This window comes from Arvicanthis niloticus, chromosome 3 (genome assembly GCF_011762505.2).
Source record: "Arvicanthis niloticus isolate mArvNil1 chromosome 3, mArvNil1.pat.X, whole genome shotgun sequence".
Taxonomy (NCBI): Eukaryota; Metazoa; Chordata; class Mammalia; order Rodentia; family Muridae; genus Arvicanthis; species Arvicanthis niloticus.
Window position 1 is genome coordinate 78,348,559 of NC_047660.1, and position 26,062 is coordinate 78,374,620.

The 26,062-nt window shown below is 52.4% G+C and overlaps 1 protein-coding gene across 4 annotated transcripts in view; it reads left to right on the top strand.

Moving 5' to 3' along the window:
• The first annotated feature begins 2,443 nt into the window (after window positions 1-2,443).
• Window positions 2,444-26,062, top strand: part of Zmiz1 (zinc finger MIZ-type containing 1) — a 200,168-nt gene continuing 176,549 nt past the window's right edge. For 2 of the 4 annotated variants that reach the window (XM_076931262.1, XM_034499099.2), the window contains exon 1: window positions 2,444-2,776. The gene's annotated coding sequence lies outside the window, so the exon portion shown is untranslated. The remainder of the gene's footprint in view (window positions 2,777-26,062) is intronic. The other 2 variants (XM_034499096.2, XM_034499097.2) reach the window with 1 other exon arrangement.

Below are 26,062 nucleotides of genomic sequence, written 5' to 3' on the forward strand. Positions count from 1 at the left end.
CAGGCCATTCCAGTGTCCCTAGAGGTCTGGAAGTGATTTCATGCCACCCACTTTCCCTGGGGATACTCAGCTGCCACCTGTGGGTGGGTTAGTGGAGCAAGTTGCTAATAGTTTATCCCTTGTGACAGGTCCGAGGGCTGAGGCCAGAAACGAGCACTGCCCCCCTGGGCCACTCCCCCCGCCCCCCACCCCCCGCCCCGCACCGGATAGCAGCAGGAATCAGAATTTGCCTTGAGAAAAGTAGTCCCCAGCCCCATCCCGCACCCAGACACCCTTGCCCCATGTCCCTGTGGACCTGGGCTGCAGTTTGCCCTCAGGAATTCCAGGCTGAGTTCACGGCTGCCAGACAGTCACAGCTTTGAGAATGGATTCAAAGCTAGCAAACGCATTTTGCCTCCTTGTCTTGGTGATGGAAGGAGTGATCTCTCTGGCCCAGAAGGAGTTCAAGCCGAGGTCAGATTAGCCAGCCCTCTGAAGGATATTCTAAACTGGGGGGTCCGTGGTGGGGGGAGCTCTCCGGCCAGCTCTCCTGTTGGCCCGCGGTGCGCTATGATCACCACCCAGGAGGCTCAGGACTCGCGAGTCTGCGTGGCACGTCTGCGCTCCCATGCGGACCTCGTCAATCAAACTGCTGCCTTGGCGAGGCCAAGACTTCATCCGCCCGCCCCAGGCCCTGAGAAAGACCCCCGCCCCGGCTGCCTGCCCGAGTCCGCCCCCAGCGGTGTCATTGTTCTCTGACGTCACGAGGTGGCTCCGCCCCTCTCCCCCCACCTTTCCTCCCCACCTCCGGTTCCCCCGGCTGGCGGCCAAGCAGCCTCCGACGACCCGGCAGTGCAGGGCTCCCCCCGCGGCCCGGCCGGGGCTGCGCCCCCTTGCGCTCTTCCCAACTTGCCTTTGTTATTCCAGCTCCCTTCCTCGCCTCGCCTCCGACACCGTGGCTGCCTGCAAAAAGCGGAGCACGGACTATCGCCACACCTGGAGTCCCTAGCGGGCTCCGACCCAAGCCTCCCCCGCCTGCCCTGAAGGGGAGTGCGTGCGCGCACGCGTGTCCAGCCTAGACGCTTATCTTTAGGACTAGAGTACCTCTAATCGGGAGGCGGGTGGGGTTGAGGAAAAGGATGTGGAAGAGTAAGGGGAACATGTGTGGTTATGTGTACGTGAATGTGAGATGTAGTGCACGGGGGAATGCCTCGTGTTTTTTTTTTTTTTTTAACGTACCGGGGGTCGTGTACAGCGATATTTGTGTGTACAATTGTATGACTCCAGGTGCACAGGCATATCTGGGATGAAAAGTGTGTGTACAAGTGTGTGGAGGGGTCATTCGAGCTATGAGGAGTATGCGTGCCATGCTGAAAGGTAGGCGCAAACCTGTGTGCCATTTGTGTAGGAGTTTCTGTGTGAGTGGCAATGGACCTGAGCCAAAGGGAGTGCGCACTTGGATACACTTGGGGGCGGGTCTGCGAGGGGAACCCCCGCGAGTGGGCGCACCTAACTGTGTTTCGTGAGTATCCTTCGCCACTACAGAAGTGGAGCCCAGCCCAGGGCTGCGAGCTGGGTTAGGTAATTTTCACATTTGCAAAGCGGGAGCGCTCGGCTCTCAGCGCCCCAGGCAATCCCTACCAGGTAGTCCGGCGTTCTTGCTCTTAACTTCAAGTAGCAGTGGGGACTTATGCACCCCTTGCTCCTTCTCAAATGTCAACGGAGGCGCACTTGAACCTCCCCTACGTCACCCGTGGTAGTGAAGGTTAGGGTCCTCTCACCCTCTCTCTGTTACCCCGTTTTAGGAATAATCCCAAAGTGTCCAGGAAAGCTCCGTACACCGTGTCTCATTAGCAGCTCAGTCACCCCAATTCAGATAGCTGGCAGCACCTGAGGCCCCAGTGCACTCTTGCAGGGGGCCAGCAGGAAGCGGGGTATATCTTCTGGCAGTAATTTTGTTCCTACCAATGTGGTCTCTTCTTAGGCACATCAGTCTCCCCGCTCCAAACTTACGGGTTGCGGAGGGGGGTGGGCGTTAAAGAGCAGAGAAGGGAGGCGAAAGGAGGGACGAGAGTGAACAAGCAACATAAGAGGGTAAGGGTGGCGCGGAGCCTAACAGCGTCCGGAAGAAAGCTGAGACCTGGGTTGGGAAGAAAGGGAGGAGGAAAAGAAGGGAAAGGAGAAAGGAGGAAAGGAAAGGAAAGGAAAGGAAAGGAAAGGAAAGGAAAGGAAAGGAAAGGAAAGGAAAGGAAAGGAAAGGAAAGGAAAAGATAGGAAAGGAAAGGAAGAGAAAGGGTAAGGGAGAGCGCAGCGAGCGCGCAGATGGAGAGCGAACCGAGGCAAGCAGAGCTGCGCGCTGGAGGCGCGGCACTCCGCTCCCGCCTTTACTCCGTGCCGGCTTTTGCGGGAGGCCGGCGGCGCGGGGCCCTTTGGAAATAGAATAGCCAATGTAATCTGACACTTCAACTTGCTCGGCTCCGGGCGAGTTGATTCACTTACTCACCCCCTAACGCCGAGTTCCTTTTCACTGTCTGTGGACATTAAAAAAGCGAGCGGCGGCGGCGGGCGCCCGGGAGAGCAAGCGGCCGGCCGGGGGAGCAGCGATCGGGCCGCAGAGCAAGCGAGCAGCGCCCGCGCAGCGCGCTGACCTTAGCCCCGGCCGGTGAGGAGCCAGAGCCGGAGTCGGAGCCGAGTAGATCTCCGCGCTCTCGCTGCGCTCCTCCCGGCTCCAGCCTGCCCTACACGGCGGTGGCGGCGGCGCGTCCTCCAGCGGTGGCAGTGGTGCTCGCAGCGCCCGGTAAGTTTGGGGACAGAGCCAAGCGCCCGTTAGCACCGAGGCTTCTACCCGCTCCCGATGGATCGTCGGGGTGCGAGCACCGGGTACTGCACTAAGGCTTTCCGCTTAAAGGTTTAGCTCTGGCCAGGCGAGAGAAGCCAGCCGTGCGGGCTCGGCGCGCTGGTCTGGCCGCCGGGGGCGGAGGCCCTGGCCACCAGCGAGCGCCCAGCTTGTGTAGAGCGACTCCGGATGAGCGCGAGGACCCGGGGGTCTTCGGGTGTATGGGGAGCCGGTGCGGTTGTGCGCGCCGACTGGGTGCCCGCCTCCTGCCGGCGCGCCTCCCAGCCGTCGCTCCGAACAGTCGGGGGCCGGCCAGGATACGGAATCGGAGGAGGGAGGAGAGGACCCGGGAGACTGGCTGGGTCTTCCTTGCCTCTTTTGGAAAGATGTGAAGTTGTGCGCCCTTGTGCATAGGAGAACCGCCGGGAAGGCTCTGGATTCTAGGGTGGCCAGGGTTGGTGGTGTTAAGTTGTGCCTCCGAATTTCTATGGAGAACACACTTTTGTACAAGGGAGATGGGGGCGCGGTTAAGTTGTTTTGGGGGGAGAATAGCCCAGGGAAACGCGGCGCGTGGCTGAAGCAGGACACGTTGAGAAGATGTGCCGAGGCTTCTCGCTCGGGCTTCGGAAGCCGAAGGGGCTTTCAGGCCAACGCCTGGCCGGGGCTGCCCCAGTCGGGAGGCGAGCCCAAGGGGAAGATGTGTCTGTGTGTGTGCGCGCGCGCGTTGCAAATACGAAAGTAATTTCCCCGTGTTCTTTCTTCCTCTCTGTCTCCGGCAGCGGTGGCCCCGGGGGAGTGGGAGGCCGACCCGAGAAAGGTTGAGGGGCCGGGCCGGAGCTGAAGCTCGGTCCGGATTGTGGGAGGGAAGCTCTGAAAGCTTGTTTCACATTCCTGGCTTCAGGGCCAGGGAGAAAACAGTAGGGAGCACGGCCTCAGTGTCGCGGTGCAGGCTGCGGGAGCGCGTCGCCCCCTGGCCGGGGACATCTGTCCAGGAAGCTGGCCAGGCGGGGAGAGGGCGCGGTGCAGAGGGCAGGCTCCCCGCCCTGGAGCGGTGGGGGCGCGGGAGAGGGGCGGCCTCCTCTACCGGCCATTGTGCGCCAGCAGATTTTCACGGGAGACTGCCCCGAAGCCGCGGGAGAAGGCCAGGAGCCGGCCACAGCCTCGGGTTTAAAAGACACTCCAGGAATGTAAACAACCCGGGCGGGAGGGCTAGCGGACGGGAGCGCGCCAGGACTGCGGGTCTGGACCCCTCACCCTCCCCCGGGGACAGCGGATCAGCGCGGCTACTCTGCCCTTCCCTCTACCTGCCGAAAACTTTTCCTTTCTCTGGTTTACAGTTCCACCTTGTGCCTCCAGCCCAGAGCAGGGCTAAGGGCCTCTCCCACAGCCCAGGCTCAAGGAGCTTGGCATCCCGCACTCGACCCGTGAGCCCTGGAAGCCCGGGAGGCTAGATCTCTGCTTCGATGCCGAGAGCTCGGTCAACGTCTGCCCCCGGAGCTGCAGCTTCTTGGGCTGGCAGTGCTAAGAGTAACTGGGGCTCTGAGCCTGCCCGCCTGGATTGCTTGCTCGCTTTCTCCCGCCCTCCTTCCCGCGGCTCCTTCCCCCGCTCTCCCCCTTCCCCTTTCCCCTGACTGCTTTTCCAATGCCCTGACATGAGGGAGGAAGATTTAACTTGGCAGCCCAAACAAATGTTCTCTCTGAGATCTCCAAGAAGCTGGCTGGCGGCTGGGCTGGCGGGGTGAGTGCACCGCTCGGCCAGCCTTTCCCTCCTCTCTGCACTGCCAGGGACATTTGGAGCCCCGTGGGTAGACAGCCCGGGGCATGGACAGTGGGGACCAACCCCCGGGATTTGGAAGGGCGGTCTGTGGGCTGCGCCTGTGGAAGCCCCTGCCTTGGCGCTGCATAGCGAGCCATTGGCTCCAGCTGCCTCCTGGTGCCAATGGTTTTCTTGAGCAACAGTTTGCCTCTACTGCAACCTGGGAACTGGGCCTGGTAGACCAGAGGGTTAACTAGTGTAGTCTCCTCCCTCCCTCGTGGGTGTGAGGACAGGCTGGTTACACAGGGCAGGGCAGGAGGCCAGAGGCTGTTCCCAGAGGTGACTGGTTTTGCTTATTATTGTTTTTTTGAAGGTACAGATAAAGGGATGGTGGCTGAGGCTGGAGAAACAGGCGACTTGGCTGCTGGTGAATTCCGGCCTGCCTCCCTATGCTTGCACTGGAGTGTGGAAGAGCAGCCTGTGAGCTATTTGGGAAGTTTAGATGGGGGAGCAAGCTCATGGCTTTTCTTATCCGCGCTGGTTTTTTTTTTTTTTTTTTTTTTTTTTTTTTTTTTTTTTTTTTTTTTTTTTTTTAAAGAGGTCCAAAGAAGGGGGAATTCCTGGCCCCTGAGCAGAAGCAGAGGGCTTGTGAACACCCGGGAGCCTTGTGCTGACCTTTCCCTCTTCAAGAAGAGGATGTGGAAACACCAGCATCAAACAAAAGGCACATTGAAAGCCCTATCTATCCGCCTAGGAGCGTGTGCGGCTAGGAGTGCTTTTGGAAGGAGATGGTGTTGTCCTCTGAGTTTTATGGGTTTGGTCGTTTTGTTTTTCCCCAAAGAACAGAAGCATCACTGGCCCCGAGTCACACGGTTAGGGGACCTAGTTTTCTCATATGAATCAGAAGTTTAGACTTGGGAACTTGGTGACTGGGGCTGGGGGAGGAGCTATAGAGTTTCCAAGACTTGAGCTGCGGTTGTAAGACTTTCTGAGTACTGTTCACAGGCTTACAGAGGGGACTGGACTTATGAAAAAAGTTTGAATAAATAGCCTTGTCTGTGCAGAAACCGGCTGTTGACTTCTTTGTGGGGACAAAATGTTCTTTTTTTCTGTTCTAAGGAAAAGTGGGGGGGGGGGGGTTCCAGGCCAAATGAAGAAAGACCTAGAAGCTGGGGTTAGGCTCCAACACCCCCGTGTGTGCGCGCGCGTGTGTGCACATGCAACAGTTCCCTAGCCACAACAATCTCACATTTTTTATTCCTGGCTACTGTTTAAATTACCCAACATGGCACAGTTGTCCACAGGTTCACTCCTACCAGAAGCTGGAAGGACCCAGCTGAGAAGATGTCCTCAGAGTCTGGGAACAAGAGGGTCCTAAGTAGGAAGCTTGGATGCCTCACTCCAGCCCCAGGTTCATTGGGTAGTTTTGACCCAAGTCTTAGGGTAAAATGTTATAAGAAACCAGTGTAGCAGCGAGTTAATTCTGTGGGTATGGTGGTATGAATCCAGCACGTAGGGCCTGCCGGATAGTGCCTGGGTCCCATAAATTTTCATTCATAAGGGCTCCCATGGGTCCTTGCCAGCCCCCTGCCTCTCTTGCATCTTTATGAGATTCCTAGGGTTTTGTGTAGATAACAAAGGCTGCTGCCCTAATTACCCCTGACCCTGACCCTGTGGCTGCAGTTTCTTCTGGTGACTGCTGGATCCTCTCAGCAGGACACAGTGGCCTCTACCCAGGCCCTCTCTGTGGAGAAAATCTTTGTTCTGAAGATACCTTGAGACTAGGTTTGTGCCAGCCTGCCTGGGTGCATGAAGCCTGGCCTGGAAGTTCCAGCCACGAGTCCAAGGTTAGGCCCTCTCTCAGGGAAGCAACACACAGCAAACCTACTATAGACACTAGACAGGGGGAGAGAAAAACATATCAGATGGCTGAGGCTTACTAGCTGTGTGGGACATGAGGTCACTCTGCTGGGACTCAGTCTCCTGATTTGTAAAATGGGTTCAAGTCCAGAACTCCTATCATCCCACATGGTTTCTGGGAGGATGAGGCAGATACAAACATTTGAGTCTCCATCTTGAGAGTTAGGCAGACTCTGGTGCAGAATAGAATTATGACAGAAGGGCCAGATTGGGATACGGGGTGCTAGAAACCTTTTCCAGAGGTTGCTCCATTATCCTTACCTCCCTGATAGCCTCAGCTTGCATGCTTCCTGCGACAGGGTGCTCACCACCTTTGGACAGCATCTATACTCATTGGATGGCTATGAGTTAGTTACATGCCTTCTGGAAAGCCACACCCCCTGATGAATCCTGACTTTGGGCTTAAGATGCTTTGGCCTCTTCCAACCACAGACTCATTTTCCCTTAAGGACCATGAGGCCCGAGTCCTGTAGGATATGTGTATTATATCATAATGTTATATGTGTACATGGGGGTGGGTACCCTCCCAATGGCTGTTTTCAGCCTTATTGAGATGAGAGAAGTGCAGGGAAAGGTCTGCCCAAGAGGTTCTCTTCCATTGGCTGTAGCATTCGCCTCTTGCCACTTTCTTCCCTTGAATTGCGTTTGACCTGGGAGGGGCTGCATAATGAGGGTAGGGTCAGGTCAGGGACCCAGGATTGACTATTCATGTGTTTAATGAGAATCTACAGAGTGAAGACAGTGGCCCACGAGACCCAGAACTATGCAAGACACTCTTAGGAGCTTTTGTCCAGCAAGGGCAGTAAGACCAGTCCAAATAAATAATTACCCACCAGCCTCTGGCTGTCTGCCATGTGCACATAAGAAAGGGCGTGGCCACAACCCCTTCCTTTGCCTGGTATGGTCCATCTAGAATCGTTTTTTTCAAACTTGTTTGATCCCGTTAACAGCAGTGTCAGCTACTGTATGAAATTACTTTCATTTAACAGAGAAGGAAACTGAAGCTCAGAGAGAGGCCAGGAGGCTGTGCCTAAGACAGGACTCAACTCCAGGCCTTACAGATCCCTACATCACAGTACATTGAGCCATAGCCCTAGCTATGCTGGGATGTGCCACAGAAACCTGTGTGTGCCCCAGGGGCCGGAACGAGAGAATGAGCAGAAACAGCAGTTGTTTCCAGGAAGGGTCACAGGTGGGCTTCCCAGCATCTGCCTATACACTGTCCTACACCCCTAGCAGCCTCCTCTCTCTCTCTCTCTCTCTCTCTCTCTCTCTCTCTCTCTCTCTCTCTCTCTTCTCTCCCTCCCCATCTAGAGCTTACACCGAACCTCAGCTGCCTGCCTGCCTAGTTGTATGAATCCACCAACTTCAGTTCTGCCTGGCCCCGGAGGAGGAAGCAAGATTGTCCCTGGGCTGCTATGGTTTCTATAGATACAGAGTGTGACTCAAACTGCCTCTCCTCTGGCTGAGTCAGTCTCCTACACTATGTAGGGTGGCCGCCCTTTAGGGCCCCTGGATTCTCCCTCCCCTCCCCTATGGCCACCACCCTTGCGTCTGGAGCCTAATTGACTGCCACTTTTTGATATCCACTCTGGCTGGTGGGGTTGTGGACAGTGGGTAACTGGGCAGGCTGAGAGGGTACCTCCCCAGGAAGTCTGACCTGGCCTGGCCTGGCCTGGCCTGGCCTGGTACACCTGTGCAGGTGTTGACTGTAGCTCCAAGGGCCCGGAGCCTGCCCCTCCCCTCAGGCCCAGCTGCCAGGGTTACTACAGGATTGTGCTGGGGGAGGCCGGGGTGTCTGAGCTAATTAGATTTCTTAGATTTCAATGCTCCCCTAATCCTGTTAGCCTGGCTGTAATTGTAACCACTTCAAGGTTTTGACCATGGCAGGCTGTTGAAGACAGACAGTGTGTGGAGACTCTGCTTTGCCCAGTCCTAGCCCTACACAGCAGGTTGGGGATAGGGACTGCCTTTCCAGGACTCTTGGGTGGTGGTGGTGTGTGTGTTGGGGTGGGTTGTTTTTCTATAGCATGTTAGTATTTCAAGCTGTCAGAACAGGTATGTCTTTCCAAAGATCTCCTAGGTCAGATCCTTGTCAAAACCACTAGGGAAGCTGAGGAAGCTGAGGCTGAAGAGTGACATGGAATGACTGGGCCTTCAATAACTAGAATAGCTTATTTTGGGGACCATTAGAGCAGGCTTTGAATCTCCAGGAGCTATGAACCTTCCTGAGACACCTGACCCCAGAAACAGGGTTTGAGAGACGGGCCTGTTCCTCTATTGGTCAGTTCACATGCCTCTCTCCCTTCCCCTCCAGCACACGTGCAGATGTGCACACATGCTCTTCTCTGCCTGTCTCTGTCCCTTGCCCTCAAATATGGGGGAGTTCGATATTTTTTTTTTTGTCTGTCAGTTTTTTCCCACATGCTTGTCAAACTCTATGCAGACCAGGACATGGCCAAGCCACTGATGGTGAAGACTGTCAGAATAGAACTCTTTTGTGCTTTCAATGGCTCCTTGTCCAAAATTTTTTTGGGGTATCTGGCTTGAATGGAAACTGCTCACAATAAGGGATTCCTCTGTGGTCTACAGAACCCTTCCCTGCCTGGAGGCTCCCCTTAAAGCCAAAAAGGCTCACCCTATATTCTTAGCTGTGGACCATAGAAAGAAATACCCCTTCCACCTTAGAACTCCCTTCTCTGGGCTTTGAACTCCTGAGCCTATAGAGTTGGCGGACTGTCTGTCTTTTTCTAGCCCAGGAAAATGGAGCCTTAGAAAGAAATGATTAACTTCACTCGAGGTTAGCAGTACACAGAGCTGAACTAAACCCAGAATCTGGGCTTTGGCAGTTCATGAGTTCATTAGACATCTACTGAACATCTACTATTTGCCAGTCTTTAGTGTACCTCAATAAAGGCTGTTTGTAACCTAGTTCAGGAGCCCAGCTGGATTGAGGGAGGATAGGGGTGACCCTTGAGTTCATTTTAAGGGCAGTCTCTAAACATCTTGTAGTACACAAGCTTGAGTGTGTGCATGTGTGTATATGTCTATAGGTTGAGAGTGCAACGCTGATGTGAGAGAAATCAAACCAAATTCCCCTTGAGAGAGACCAAGCTCTCATGCACCAAGGTTTCCTCCCCTCCGGTCCCTCAACCCGTTTCCATTCTGACTTTGAGCTTGTATGGCTGATGGTTTCTCTGCCTGCTGTTGATTCCTCTATGGACAAGGAAGTAGGGTTGGAACCTGCTGGCTCCACCCTAAGAGTCACCTGTGTCAGGTCCAGGTGACAGCCACTGGAGGAAAAAGGGACCTGGCTCAGGATGTAATTATCTGGACTTTGCTCTGTCCTCAAGGCTCCTGCTCAATCCCTCACCCTGCACCCTAGGTGGACCTTGACCTCAGCTGCGTCAGTTGAGAAGCTCAGAACACCATTCCAACAGCCGGCATGCAGCCTAGCCCAGGAGCAGACAGAACGAGGAGCAACACGGAAAGAGTCTTGACTTTTTCTCCTGGTGTGTAGAAGTGCAAGGAGTCCTTCCAGAGCCTTTATTTGCCCTTTTGGATGGCGGATAGGTAGAGTCCAAACCCAGAGGGGTTGAGGGACAGGCCCTAGGTCCACCAAGATGGCTTTCCTATAGCAGGGTGTCACAGCAAGGAAGCTGGGGAGAGGCTGGTTCAGGTGGAAAGGATTGAGTATCACTTAAGTTGCTATTGTTTACACACTTAAAATCATTTACTGAATCCCCCCATCCCTGCTCTTACCCTACTCTGTGTGTGTGAGTATAAATGTGCAAATATGTGTGTGTGTGTCTGTGTATGTATGTAAATCTGTATGTCTGTATGGTCTGAGTATGTGTGTGTGTGTGTATGTATGTGAGTCTGAGTGTGTGTGTGTGTGTGTATGTATGTGAGTCTATATGTCTGTATGGTCTGAGTGTGTGTGTGTGTGTGTGTGTGTGTGTTTCTCACCAGGACCTTAGCTGATTAGGCTACACTGGCTGACCAGTGAGCCTCAGGGATCTTTCTGTCTCTGTCTCCCAGCTCTGGTATTGTAAGAGTGCACTTGGCCTTTTACACGGGTCCTGGAGATTGAACTGGGTCTTCCTACTCGCATGGCAAACACTTCAGGGACTGAGACACCCATTTCCCCAGCTTGTTTCAGGTTGTTTGTTTGTTTGTTTGTTTTTTCTGGCTGTCTGGAATCTATCTCAACTCCACCTTTTATATTTGACATCTCTGACCTTGGCCTCCGAGTCTGTATAAGAGTTCTTCATGCTCTGACAGTCGATAACACACCACCCTCCCAATAGGTTAAGAAGCTAGAGAGTGTTCAGTGCCTGGCTTGTGGCAAGTGTTTAAGGAATGGTAGCCTTGGTCACTGTCATGAGTGCCCTCCCAAAGTCTTACTTTCAGTGTACCAATTGCTCAAGGTCAAACTGACTCAGAACCAACCAACGCTTTCTGATTCCTCATCTGTAGGGCCTTCTGAAGCATGAGATGGGTGCCTATCTTCTCATAGAGACGATAATGATCCAAAGACATTTTAACTCAACCTACCAAGAGGCCCGGTGCCCCTGGAGAATGTTCTAAGTCATCTATCTGGCTTTCAGTCTGAGAGTCTTGTTTTCCCTCCTGCAAACTGAGGCAGGGGATGACAAAGACTTCCCTTTTGGCTTCTGTCCATTTGATAAGACCCAGCTTAGACCAGGCCTCCACCCCTGCTCAGCTCTGTGCAGAGCATCTGTGAAGGACAGAGAATGGCACCTTTGGTTCCTCACAGACTTCTCTGAACTTCAGTTTCCTTACCCACCAGTTATGAACTGGGATGATGTCACAGCATCCTGATTAGGGTTGATGAGGTAGCACAATGCCTCCCCTGCCCCCAAATTGTCAACCTAGTTTGCTTGAGAGAAATTCTTATAGTGAAGAGCATTCGGCCTCATTCCTATGTCCCCCATCTTCTGGAGAGATAGCCCACAGCTTGCTTCTGTGTGAACATCTTGGAAGAGTACCAGAAGGATGCCCTTGCCCACAAGGCTGGAGTCCCGGGCCATGAGAGGAATAGCTGGATGTATCTTGAAGCTCCTGTTGGCCACATTCCAGCTCTCTGTGTGACCTCTGCCTTCAGAGGACATTGTCTTTAGAAGCCTGCTTCTCATCCAGCTCGACATTTTACTGGCGGGAAAACCAAGGCTGAAGAAAGAAAAGGGACTTGACTAACGTCCCTAATGAAGGAGGCCTCCTGAGACATATTACCTGGCCCAGTGTCAAGTGGTCCTAGGAATGTAAGATGAATAGTTATAGGAATGGCCTTCTGGGATAGGCTGGTGTCCCTGGGAGACAGTCCTATCTCCTGCTGCATGGGATGTACTGTGTCTGGATTCAGTCTTCAGCTCTTTGGGGAGGATTAGGTAGGGAGAAGTTCCCCCAACTTTTTCTCCAAGGAAGGCAAGAGGCCAGGTCAGAGCTTATGTGGGTCATCTTTTCCTGGTGTTGGGAGCCCTAACAGGGACAAGAAGGACACTCAGCCTACAGAAGCGATGCCTGCCATGATACAGTGAAGTGGCCTTCTCTTTGCATGCAGAGAGGCAGTTTGGGTAGGGCCTTGAGGAGGGCTATGACCCCCATCTGTTACTGTGGTTAACACATCATTTCCCTGGCTCGCGGGCTTTATGTTTCTGACTTTCTGGACTTTGGGAAGTAGTCTGGATGACTGGCAGGGAGAGGAAGCTGCTCATTAGCTTTTAGCCTCTCTACGCATTGTGCACGTGCCACTGGGGCCCCAGAACCTCACTGTGTCGTAGATCCTGGGAGAAGAACCGAAAATTTATGGGGAAATTCTAGTTTTGTTTTGATGATGGGCTGTGGAGCTCCGCCTCTGCTGGACCCCCTTACTGAAGCCTTCAGTGCCCCTACCCGGCCTGAGCTGACTTTGAATTTCTGCTGTTTTTTGTCAGCCCAGCTAGTCCCTTTATGCAGGGGTGGGCCTGCTTGGAGGGTTTGAATCTTTTCAGGCCTTAGAATTCTTGGGTTTTCTGCCTTGGATAGTTTCCCTCTTTACCTGCTCCCTAGCAGTGCCTAGGCTGCATGGCGTGTTGTGTACCAGCCACAGTTTCCAGTATTCCTGGACCTTTGATTCTCAAGTCCTTGAGGTATCTTGGCAGCCACATCCTCTGATGCCTGCCATACAGATAGATGTCCTGTGTATGACATCCCCAGAGTGTCATGTGTGGCCTTGTGCACCTCCAGGAGTGGACTGTTACTTACTCTCCAGCGGTTCCTCAGCTGACAAGTCCCGTGTTCCATGAAGCTTAGAATGGCTCCTGGGGCCCAGTTCTTATCCCAGAACCACGAAGAATCCAGGACTCACCCCTCTTTTTTACACAGTAGAATTGTATTGCCTGGGTCCTCCTCAGCTGAATCTAAGGCAAGGTGGAGGAAGCAAGATGGACTCTCTTGAAGAAGATGGCTTTCTTTTGACTCCAAATTTCTAAGTTAGAGTTTCTATCGCTATGATAAAACACCAGGATCAAAGCAACTTGGGGAAGAAAGGGTTTATTTCCTCTTACAGCTTGTAGCCCATCCTCCAGGAAACTCAGGGCAAGAACTCAGTGCAGCATCCTGGAGGCTAAAACTGGTGCAGATTCCATGGAGGACTGTTGTGTACTGCCTTGCTCTTCAGGGCTTGCCCATCTTGCTTTCTTAGCACACCCAGGACCACCAGCCCAGTGATGGCCTCTCCCACATCAGTCACCACTTGAGAAAATGCATTACAGACTTATTTACAGGTTGATCTTCTGGAGGTATTTTCTCAATGGAGAGCCTCTCTCCCCAAATGACCCTAGCTTGGGTCAAGTTGAAATAAAACTAGCCTGTGCACTAGAACTTCTTATTTTCTTGGCATCTGGGCAGCTTGAAAACATCAGGCTGGATGGGGAAGTAGCACCCTCAGGTCGTGGGGTGTGGAAGTGGCTAGGGAGGCAGATTGTTGGAACCCATGGGGAAGAAAGTGACTGGCATTTGCTGAACCAGCAGGATCCTGTACTGGGTGCTTTTGGAGGATGGTTTTGTCTTTCAGGCTCTTCCTGTCACATTCATTCTCCACTAGAGGTGGAGCCCTGTCCAGGGAGAGGGGCAGTATGGACGTGAGAAGTGAGTCCTCTCTAGCCTGCCTCCCACTGGCACTTGCTTGAGTCCAGCTTGTCCCTCACTCCCCACAGCCATCTGTCCAAGCCCATCCCACCCAAACACTCTCAGGTGCCAAAGCTCAGGGCTCTCTGCAAGAAGCCCTGGGTTCGGAATCAGAACTTTTGGCGTTGCTTCCTGCTGTGGCATCCCTTGTGGCTGGTAGGAACATTGGACAGGAGGCCCTACCCTTGTCGGGTGCTATGCAATGTCACTGTGTCAAACAGCATAGTGTATTATTACCATGTGTGTCAGTAATAACATCAGCCTAGCCCAGGCCAACCCTTCATTTACCCACTGAGTCTAAACCAGAGGGACTGGTCGCTAGCTGAGCTGGAACTGGAACCTAGGTGTCCCACACGTGCAGCATGTGGCTGTCCTTACCAAGCCCTCCACTGGAGTGAATAAGACTCAGGTACAGAGCCCTCAATGGTTGACAACAGGGTTGCTACCCTGCTTAGGATTTCTGCTTTGTCTCACAGAGGTCTGGGTCCTAAGCCTCTGACCCTGCTCTCCAGGGCTGTGGGACCTGGGGCAAGCATGGAGGCTATTTATTCACTGTGGTCCCTTGATCGTGGCCTGCCCATGGCTGTCATCCTCTAGCCAGATAGTTTTCAGTACATATGGGGTTGTCCTGTATTTTGCCAGTTGTTACTTGGAGTAGAGCCAGGGCTCCCCAGAAACCATTGCTCACCCCCTGAGACTCCTTGCCCACCTGACTGGCCTATTTGGCCACCAAATGTTACTTTGTCCTAGATTACAGTTTGGGTTTGTTGCTGCAGTGTCAGGTGACACGACCCCTCCCAGAACCCACAGATCCAGAGATGATAATAAAGGAACCTGTCCATCTCACCCTCCTTCTCCTCACTTTCCAGGTAGGAGACTGAGGCCCAGAGAGGGGAAACAAAACTAGCAAGATGCTGGGTGTGCCTACCACAATGCTCTGGCCTCCCTCAGCCTTCATCCTCCACTCTCTGAGGCTGGCCTTATCCCTACTGGACCAAGTGCATGCAGGATGGGGGACCACAAGCAGAGCAGTAGCCTCTGGGTAGTTCTTAAGGTTCTTAAGGTCTTCATCACTTAGGCCTGCTTCCCCGTGACAGCTAGGGAGCATCTCTCACTAGCCTGAGAACTAGGCTATGGATTTTGTCCAGTCCCCAGTCCTGTTCACCCAGGAGAGAGTAGTTATCTAGAATCCTTTAGGGTTGTCACCTCTACTGTCACGGCTACAGTACCTACTCTATCACCACGCCCATTAAACACTTGGAATTGAGAAGTGTCCTGGGCATCTGGTCCACACTTTGCATTTGGTCTCTGTCTTCCTTTTCATCCAGTGATCAACCCTGTTCCCCCTCCGCCATTCTCTTTCCTTCTCTTCCCTCTTTCCTTCACAGTAGTAAGGATCAAACCCGGAGCTTTACCCATGCTAGGTGAGCACTCTACTCTTTCCTCCCTGACTTTCTGAGACTTTTGAGGTTTCAGGCCTGGAATTCTCTATGTAGCTGAGGATGCTTTGAATTCCTGATGCTCCAGCTGCTGTCTTCCAAGTGCTGGGACTATAGGTAGGTACCATCACATATGGATTATTCAAGGTTGGGAGTCAAACCCAGAGTATTGAGCTATATCCCAATCCCTAGTAATTTCTTATTCGGTGACTAGATCTCGATTAGTTGCCCAAGCTGACCTTGAATTCACTCTCTATAGTACAGGTGGGACCTTTTACTTCCCTTTCACCTCTCTCAGCCTCCCAAGCAGCTGAGCCACCAGGCTCACACAGCACACTGCAGCTGTCTAATGTGCCAGGCCCGGCGCCTTAACATTTTCTCTAGCTTCTTCATTCAGTCTGGTGAACTCCTATTCATCCCTAAGAAGCCAGGTCAAAAGCTGTACCCCTGAGCTTGTCCCCTGATAGTATCAGATACTGGCAAGGTTCTCCACTGAAGTTTCTCCCTCTTTCCTCCCCTCTGCTCTCTTTCTTAGTTGCTTGCTATCATCCTAGGCTGGGGCTGGGACTAGGCCTCCCTTCACACCCCCTCTTTCCGCCCATGTCCTCACAGGTTGGCCCAGGGCCGGCACAGAGGAGGTAACAAAAACATTTCAGTATATTCCTGGAGCAGTAGCTGGTTACTATGGAAACAAGGAAGTGTTGCAACTTCCTGAACTTGAGGTTGGGGTCAGAGAAGGCAGCTCTGTCTTGATTCCATGAGATGGATTCAGGATGATTGTCCTAGGAGTTTCTTTCTAACTCCAAGTTGCCTGTGGAAGGCACTTTCCAGTTTCTGAGCCTCAGTTTACCCTTCAGGAAAATGTAGACATGAGGGTGCTTAGCTAGCAGTCTTAACTTAATCTGTCTTCTTGTGTGACAGACGGTCCCTCTTCAGGCCTCAGTTTCCCCACTTTACTCATCTCTTTCCTTAAAAAAAAAAAAGATACTCCATTCAGTGTCTAGACCCAAGTGTCTATAGCTTGATTGCCCTTGCCTGCACCCTGAGACTGCAGGGACACAAACAGGGAAGTCCCCACAGCCAGGGCTGCAGAGTAGAACATGAGGTGGGTGGAGGGGTTGTCAGCAAACCAGGCCAGCTGACTCTAGTCTGAGCCAGCACATGCCCTGGGTCACTGTCCCTCACCCTGAAAGTGGCCTGAGCCAGTGTGGGTCAGAGTGGCCCTTGACTTTGCTGGACACTGCCAGCTTTGCCTTCTGGTGTCATGCTAAGGGGGGACCCTGCCCTGTCCTATCCTCTGAGGTCTGACATGTCCCAAGTAGCCTCAGAGGATGTCCCTTGCCCACCGCAGTAGGTGAGCAGCGTGTTCTCGCTGTTTCCTCTCTCTGTCTGATTGCTCCGAGTCTCAAGTCAGCCAAGCTCAGGCTGCAACCTCCCCCGCAGCCCTGCAGCACAAGCAGGTGCATCTGAGCTCAGCCATGTCCACACATGACAAAGAAGCCAGGCCAAGAGCCAAGCAGCCTAGCCCAGGCCCCCACTGCTGTGCATACCTGACACCAGGCTAAGTAGGCATCAGACTTTGGCTCCTTTTGTGCCTTTAGAGGTAGACCAAGTCTCCCCTAGGTCTGGGCCTAGTAGGACCTGGAGGAAAAGGTTTCACATCCTCTCCAGCTCAGCTTACTGATCTATAAAATAGGAAGGGGGTGAGGCTGAGTTGGCTGGGGTAGGCTGCCTGAGTTCTCTGGAGCCTGGTCACTCTCAGTGGGCAGGCTGGAGCCTGGAGCCTAGAGATGTCCAGAAATTTTGGGGGGCCATGGGGAAATGCAAGTCCAAGTGCTGTAGTGTATGCAGCTCAGTAGTAAAATGCTTACCTAGCAAACCTGAGGTTCAGAGTTCTACTCCAACATGAATAAAGCAGGAAAGGGAGGGAGAGAAAGAGGAAGGAAGGAAGGAAGGAAGGGAGGGAGGGAGGGAGGGAGGGAGGGAGAGAGAGAGAGAGAGAGAGAGAGAGAGAGAGAGAGAGAGAACAAGCAAGCAAGCAATCAATCCTGTTCTTTTCTGACTTAGGGGACCAGCAGTCATCCGGATAGGTCTTCTTCCCTTCAGTTCCCAGCTGTGTTTCCTATCCCTGGAAGCAGCTCTGGCCAGGGTTACTGAGTTAGTCACTGGCTCCTACCACCTTGCAGCCTCATGATCTGGACAAGCCCTATGCTCTCCCTGCACCACAGGACCCTGAGTTCATGCCTGCATCTGGGATGCTTTGGAAGCTGGTTTGAGCCTCTTAGTTACCAAGTAGGCAGAGTCCTCACACTAGACGCCACCCCCAAACCCCACACAGGTTTCATGTCAGGTCTCGCCTCTAGAAGATTCTCACCGTGTGCGTGAGAGCGGGTCTATGTTCCCTGTTGAGTCCCACCTCAGATCACTCCTTGGGTGCCGCTCATCTTTTTCTGTTAAATGATCTGTTATCAGTGAGTAGACATTTGTGTGCCTGGCGTGTGCATATGTGGATGCGTGTGCTACGGCCTGTATGGCGGTCAGAGGGTCCAAGGACAAGTTGATGACATCAGGGTTGTGAAGTCCTGGGACTGAACTCAGGTCATGAGGCTTGTACAGCAATACCCTTTACCTGCTGAGCCATCTAGTCCGACCCATTGGGGCTGTTTTGTTTTTGAGTCAGGGTTTCTCACTGACTTGTCTCTGCCTCCCCAGCACTGGAATGGCAAGTGAAGCAGCCTTTTTTGCATGAGTTCTGGGGAATCCGAATCAGGCCCTAAGCTCTTAACCCATTGAGCTATCTTTCCAGCCCTGGGGTTTGTTTACAGCCACAAAAATCAGTTCTTTACAGTTTGGCAGTGAGAGATCTTACTTCTCTGTTCACTGAGGTCCCCTTGGGGGGCCCCCTGCTTTCTGCCTTCTTCCTGCTTTGAGATATGTCCCCAGACGATGCCTGGAACAGAGAAACCCTGAGTGAAGCATGAATGATTGGAAGGAAGCCTCTACCATCATCCAGATGACTCTGCTGCACAAAAAAACCCAGATTCTCAGGGTGTGGGGTCCCCAACATGTTCCCCACCTTTTCAGGATCTATGGGAAAAAAATGTCTTTTTTTTTTTTTTTTTTTTTTTTTTTTTTTGCAAGTCCCGAGACCATTGCTGATTTCTTTACCGTTGGTTGTACCTTCGGCTGGCATCTAGCTGTCAGACCGGTGCTTTCTGTTTCCTGCTTGAGTAGTTCCTTTATTTGCCTCGTTTGAGCAGCTACTTTATTTTTCTCCTTTAGATCCCTTCTAGTGATAAATACATGTCTCATTTTATTTGGATTTCTCATACAAAACAGCAGGGAGGGTTAGTAAACTTTGCCTTGGTTGTGCTTTACTCTGTACGTGGTTTGGTGGTGGTGTTCTTTGTTTGTTTTTGTTTTTTACTTCTGGAGGCTCAGTCCTCCAACCCTTTTCATTGTCTGCTGAGGGCTACGTGCTGTTGACTGGCAGTGTGTCTGCTAGGGACGGATGCTCTGCCAGTGCAGGCTTCTCCCTGCACAAACACTGCTTAAGTTGTAGCTCCCTGCCGATTATATATTTGTTAAATAACATCCTGGAGAATGATGGTAAAGTGTCTGCGGGGAGGGAAGTCTTTATCCTAATTTGCATAAGGTCACTGTAAGACTCAGACTAGGGTTGTTATTGATCACTGAGCTGCCTGCAACTTGGAGGATGCCTTGATGCTACCCTATGACTGCACCCATGAGATTGGGTTTCTGTCCTAAGCGTTTGTCTTGTGGGATAACACCTGGACTCGACCTTCTGCTGTCCATAGCCCTCTATAGGATCCTCTGTATATTCCTTTCTTGCCCTCTCTCCCCTTGGTCACCAGAATGGGTCTAAATAATAGACAACTGAGCCCTTGGCACCTGTTACCTTTGTTCTCTAATCCTCTTGGCCTTACCACAGCAAGGTCTGGCCTTCACGGTCGCCTGTTATCAGGCCCCAGCCAGGATTTAACTTGTACATATTTTGAACATTATGTTCCCTCTGCTCTGTATGCCTGGGGAACTCCTAGGCATCCCGCAAAGCCTGCCACAAGCCTCAGCCTGTCCTAGTCCACCAGCAGGGTCAAGAGTATAGGCAGCCCTTCCTCTGATTCCTCAGACACTGCTTGCTGACTTCTGTGGAAGCCTTTGTCATCAGGATAGCTGCCACTCTCAGCCCGACTTGCCAACACCCTGCACCATGGCTGGCAGCTAGCAAGCATTCCAGGACGCTCTCTACACAGTGAATAATGAGTGACGCCACCTTTGACACAGTGCTGGTGGGTTTGTGGTTTGGAATACACATCCTCACATTCAGGAGGAATGAACCACCTCAGAGTTGGGATTGCAGCTGAGCCCATAAGCCTAGCCCAGCCCCGCTGTGCTCTCTTGACCTTCTTCACCTTCCCAGTTGGAGTGGAGGGCCAGGCCTGGCTCTCAGAGCACCTTCAGGGCAAGGCTGTCGTGTGTAAAATGGCCAGGTCTGGAGACACCTGTACTTCAGTTAGTTCTGTCTTGCTGACTGCCCTGGTTTTGCTGGCTTGGAGAACTATCTCAGTTTTAGTAGCCTGGCCAGGCTGAAGGACCTCTTGGGCAAGACCCTGGGCAGATCTGGGGCCTGGGCCACATAGGCAGCCTACACACCAGGCAAGTCTATGGCAAATGGCCCTGGCTTGCCAGCTCTGGGGAGGGTAGAGGGAGGGCCACCTTCTGCTGGGTAAACATGGTGTCCAGGCCTGCCCAGGCACGTCCCTGGCTCTTTCGGTTAAAGACACAGGACAGCATTTCATTTCACCAAGCCTGGAGTTGCTGGGTGGCAATGAGAAATGACAGGTAGGGACATGAGTGAACCTATAAGCCTTGCTGGACTCAGCCCTGCTGGTTCTTACCAGATCAGGACACAGGCTGCCGGAGGGTTGTTAGGAGGACGGTGTCACAAGGGCCAGGCTCTGACTGCAGTCCCTCCCCTTACTGCAGCTGGCTGCTCCTGAGCCCTGGGGGTAGGTGGGCTTTGAGCTACTCCTGGGTAAAGCGAGGTCTGACTGGAACCACCTCTGTATTCCTACTGCAGACACATTCTGGTCCTCCTTACCCAAGGTGGCTCTTTGTTCTCCAGGACACCCACTGGGCTCCAGGCAGTCTTCTGGGCTTGTTCCTGGAATGGCAGCCACTGCAATAGGAGACCCTAGACTCACTGGAGTTCAGTACCCTGTCTCTGGATCTCTCTCTCTCTCTCTCTCTCTCTCTCTCTCTCTCTCTCTCTCTCTCTCTCTCTGTGTGTGTGTGTGTGTGTGTGTGTGTACGTGTACGCACATACCTGTGTTGTGTGTGGAGGTCAGAAGACAACTTTTAGGAGTCAGTTCTTTCTTTCCATTTGGCATGTCTGTACCTGTTGATCATCTCTTTGGCTCCACTCTTTGTTTTGATCCGTCTGTTGTTGTGCCTGAGTAACATTCTGGGCATAGTGACCAGCGTTACCCAAATGGAGAGCCCTGAGTATTGCCTGGACTATTTGCCCTAGGGAGATGGAAGCATCGTTGCCTCATGGGAGAGCTTCTGTGGTCCACAGCAGAGTCAGAACTATTCCAGGTCCTCTGTTCTCATCTCTTGGAGCTGAGTGGTCCTGCTCTATAGCCCTTGACCTTTGTGTGAACAGATTCCAAGACACCCGTGGAGACAGAGAGCAGTCCAGCTCACTTGCCTTCCCAAGATACACTTGCTGGGTCTTGCTCTCTCCTATCTTCTACCATGTAGAGCTAATGAGATATCCTTGGCTTGTGGCAGTGTTAGCAGTGGCACCTCCTGGGAGTCCTGAAAGCTGGGCGATTCCTTGGAATTACTCTGTTAGATCCCATAGGAAGCAGGTAGAAATTGGAAGTCCTGGGTTTTGGTGGACATGGAGAGGTTTGTGCTGTGTGTGCCTACACGCTCTGGTGCACCAGCAAAATGCCTCTGTCAGTACATCATAGACTTTGCTTTGGGAGGCTGGGAACTCACTATCTGGAGGGCAGGCACCCCACTCTGACCTTCAGCTGCATCTGGGACTTTGGACCAGTTCCTGCCTTGGTCTCTATCCCACTCCTCACTGACGAGGCCACCACTCTTTCATGTCCTCTTGACCATGTGGACCTTCCAAAGCTCCTGGGTTTCTGGAGGGAGGGGACAGGTTGCAAAGATCCGGGAAGAGCTGGAGGGTAATTTTATTTCTGTGGTTTTCCTTTCAAGCTGTCACGGTAAATCTATTTTGCTTGTCACTTTGTAAGTCATTATGCAGAATTAAACCTTTTACTAGCTTTTAAAGGCTTCTGCAGCCACGGATGGCCCACTTCACCCCTATGCTGCCTTCTTCTTCCTCCTGCCTGCCTAAGGAACCTCTAATGCTCCAGGCAAGCCCTGCTGCTGCTTTCTCTCTTCAGGCCTGCTCAGTTAGATTGCATATGGGACCCAGGACAGAGTGCGCCATTGCTCAGTTAGCTACCTGGTCTCATGAATGGGAAAGCATAGTGGGAATTAGAGGCTCACACTCAGTTTCTTGAACACCCATTATTTCCAGTGCCCATGAAGTGGTGGGGCAATAGAGGCTCCGAAAGCCAGAAAGCAGGGATGCTGAGATGGAGGAGGTTGTCCCCGGCAACCAGGCAGACCGGGACTTATGGCTATTCTACTTTAGATCAGCAAAGATGCTACTGTCCCCTCCTGGGGCAGGAGTGGGTGAGCAGGGGTGGGCAAGTGTTTGCTGTAGGTGTGGAAAGCACACTGAGGTACAGCTAGAAATGAGAACGTGGTCAGAGATGCTGCCCTGGCACGTAAGAACCCGTCTATTTATTCCTCCAGAATCTGTGCCCGGCTCCAGAGGAGCTCTTCAGGGTGAGCACAATGGAAGCATTGGCGAAGCTGCTGAGAGCTACGCAGAAGGGCCAGGCTGCTAGGCCACCAGCCAGCAGAGTGCATCCACATAGCCAGTCCATCTGGGGAAACCCACAGAAAAACAGAAGGCACAGGAGTGCCAGCCCCATAGCCTACAACCATGGCAAGAATTGGTGAGGCTTGTGGGTGCTGCCTACGTCAGGAACCCTAGTATCCCCTCTTGCCAGCCAGCCAGGCTCCTGCTTTGCCTCATCCATGGGGATAGATGGCTTTGCAAGAGCTTGAGGCTTCCCAAGAAGCCTGATCATGTCTATGCCAATCTGCCAAAACTGTCCCCACCTTGGAGGGTGGGACAGCACGTGCCCAGCTTTTTTGTCTTGAACCCTGGCATAGCCTTACTCCTCTGGAGGACCCACTCAAGTAGGGCCCTGTGCTTAATACAGCAGGCTCCCTTGGGAGAAATACTGGCTTACCCTCATTCCTGTATTCTTCTCATGACCAGCAACTTCTACACTGTGTCCTGTCTCCCTTGGTACAGGGCCATCAGGATATAATGATATGCCTTGGGTGGAGGGTGGGCAAATTAATATTGAGACCTTGACCTTGGGTTTCATAGTTTAGATGGGATGGTAAGACTTGGCTATTGGGCAGAACAGAGATGATAAATACTCAGAGGTGACAATGAAGAGGCTCAGAGGAGTGAGAAGAACATGGTCCAGAGTGGCCAGGGAGGGCTACCTGGAGGAGGGGACATTTGAGGGACACTTTAAAAGTGGAGTGGCTTCAGCTAGAGCAAGGCAAGATGGGAGAAGAAAGGTGCTTGTGAAGTGGGAGGGCATGAAGGAGGGAAGTGAGGGGTACATGTGGGGATTCAGGCAGTTCACCCAGTGCCCGTGGACTTTAAGGGAGTAACTGTCAGGACTGGTCAGCGATACCCAAGGGAAAGCAGGTAGCAAGTAGGGGTAAGGCATTGCCTGCGTAGGTAGGAGTGTGGAGTCCGACAGGGAGAACAGGGGCTGAGCTGTGTTTTAGGAGATTCATGCTGTAGCTGGGAGCTGCCAAGGCTGAAGGAAGAGACTGGAGCCCTGTTCATTACACAATGAGTCCCAAGAGTGTCTTCAGAGCCAACCAGCAGCTCTGTAGTGGGTGGGAGAGCTGTCAGGGGTGGAGCTAGGGCATGGCCCCTCCTTCAGAAGTCAAGGAGGGTTTTGCAGGCCTGATCTGGTGTCCTGTGGGGTGCAGTGAGGAGTCCAGAGAAGCAGAGCTTCTCTGTGAGTTGACACTGATATGTTTTTATCTGTCTGTAAAGCTGTCTGACCCCCATGGGTATGGCCATTCCATGGCTACCAGTTTCCCTTGTGCTTCATCCGTGTTCCATCCGTGCTGACAAACCTGGCTCCAGGTGAGCATGCTGCTGTTAGGAGATCACGCTTCAAAGGTTAAGGGCTGTCTTCCTGTTGACAGGGCTCTAGTCACCCTGCATGCACACTGTCATGGAAGCTTTGCAACTCTTGATCCAGAGCCCTGGCCCTTCAGAAAAGAGGTTCTGGTGTGCTCCTCTTAGTCTCTAATGACTTTGTCATGTTTGCTTGTGTCTCCGATGCAGTTCTTGGAGGCCTTGATGACTCTAGCCAATAACACGCCCTTACCCAATCCACAGCAAAGCTGACTGTAGGCACGTGCTCCTACCTGCTGTGCTTTTGGGTCTAGACTCCCAAGTGCAGAGGCTTCCCAGGTATCTTTCTTGTAAGATGGGACTTGAGGTGGGTTGTTTTGTTTGTTTGTTTGTTTTTAGAATTTTATTTTTCTTGATAAGGGAAGAAAGAGTCCAGGAAAGAGCATCCCCCAGCGAGATGCAAATGGGTGGGTGGTGGGCCAGGACCCTAGTGAATGACAGGTATTTTTCAGTCTTAGCCACCATCATGAACAGTGCAGTCACTAGGTTCTCTCACCACACCACACAGTTTCTGTGATTATCTCATTTAATTGTCCAGGGAACTGTAAAAAAGGAACGGTCCTATCTTCATTTGACACAGACTTAATAGTGTGATGTCACGGAGTGATTACAGCTGCAAAGTGAGACTGTATCCATGGGCAGCAGAACTTGAATGCAGATCTGTGTATAAGAGGCCTCTCCTATGCTGCTCCTTTGGTGGCCCCTGCCCTGGTCCTGTTTCCTAGGCCAGCCCCAGCATTGGGAAGGCATCTTCCTCTTTCTAGCCATGGGTGTGAGGACTTTCTGTATTTGGGAGATAAAGAGTACTTTCTGGATGATTTTTATCAGCTTGAGCAATCCTTTTTGAGTTACAGAAAGAAAGCCCGTTCAATTTGAATGCCGAGAGAGAAAGGCAGCAGTGAGCACTGGGTAGATTTATAAATAAACAGCCTGCCGAGGGCATTGTCTGTCCCCAACCCTGACAATGCTACACTCATATTGACACCACAGCCTGTTCTGCACGTCAAAGCTGCCCTTTGGACAGAAAGACCTGCTTGAGTAAGAGTGCAGCTGAAATGCCAAGGAGCCCTTCCTCTGACCAACCAGCTTCCCCAGAACAAGCTTGCTGGGTGAGTCCAGCTCTGACCGGGCCTGTTTACTGAAGCTGGAGCCTGGTGCCCTAGGTGTGCAAGAAGCACAAGGTATCCAGCCTGCCTGTGCTGGTACTAACCTGGGCTATGAGGGCTGAAACTAGGCAGCCTCTGCCCTTTTTGCATCCTTGAAGGAGTACCTGGGCTGGGTCCTAGGAGTTGGAAGTCCCTAGTTGCCCAAGTGGTTATGGTTCTGCAGAGGAAGCACGCAGACCCCAGCTCTCCACCAGCACCCTCAGGCTCTTCTGGTTTTGGTGCCTCCTATCCTTGGCTGCGAAGCTGTGTGGCTGCTTCCCAGGCTCTTTTGAAAATTGAAGCCCACAGTAGCTACATCAGGTGGCCTGGCCTGCTAACTGGGTGGGTGATTTGGTACAAGTCCAACACCTCCCTGGGCTTCAGTGTCCTCTTTAAAAGCGCGTGGGCTGCGAAAACACTCAGTCGGTAAAGAGCTTGTTGCACAAACATAAGGACCTGCACTCAAGTGAAAAGCCAGGTATGGTGGCTTGCTGCTTGTAATCTCAGCACAAGTTTAGCTTTAATTGTTGAGTCCCAGGTTATACACACACACCAAGGTGGTAGGCTGGGCAGTTGACGCAGTGGGTAAAAGAGCTTGCCACTCAAGCCTGGCCACCTGGGTGTTAGTCCTGGAACCCACATAAAGGTAGAGAAAGAGACCTCACTCCCAAAAGTTGTCTGCAAACCCCCACCTATGTACTGTGGCATGTGTCCTGCCCCAACAACAACAACAATAACAATAACAACAATAATAATCTTTAAAAGTCAAGGTGCCTGATGGCTGCTGAGGAATGACACCCAAGTTTGACTTGTGGTCACCACCAAGTGTGCTCACAGACATATACCTGCACATATACCCATTCATATCTGCCCATATGTACACAGAGGGAGAGAGGGAGAGACAAATACATGCTGAATATTGGTGAGAGGTCTGGGGATCTGCATGCATGTCCGCTCACACCCGTCCACACGCATGCTCTTCCTCGTGCTCCTGAGAGGTCTGAGACCCTCAGCGCACAGGGCACATGGCCCTGTACTACACGTTGCCCTTCTCACTTGTAGGATCTTGGGCAGTCTGGTATACTCATTTCCTGGGGACAATGGAGTTGTTAGGGGATGAAATACAATAATGTATGCTTAGTGCTCGGTGCTGAGCTGGTCCCATGGTGAATGCTCGTAAATAAATTATGTCAGTAATATTTATTTCAGGGGAAAACTCCATTTTCAAGTCAGAACACTATCTATTAAGTCAAATGTTCCCCTGATTTAATTCCAGATAGCACTAAATAACAATAATAATCATAATACCCATGGTTTGGAAACTGCCCCAAGAGGTCCAGGGCTGTGCCTCTGAGCTTGCTTCATGATGGGAGCTCTTATGCAGAGACAACCCTGAGACCTGCCTAGCCTAGCCTAGCCTTGCCTGGCTGCCTGGGTCTTCCT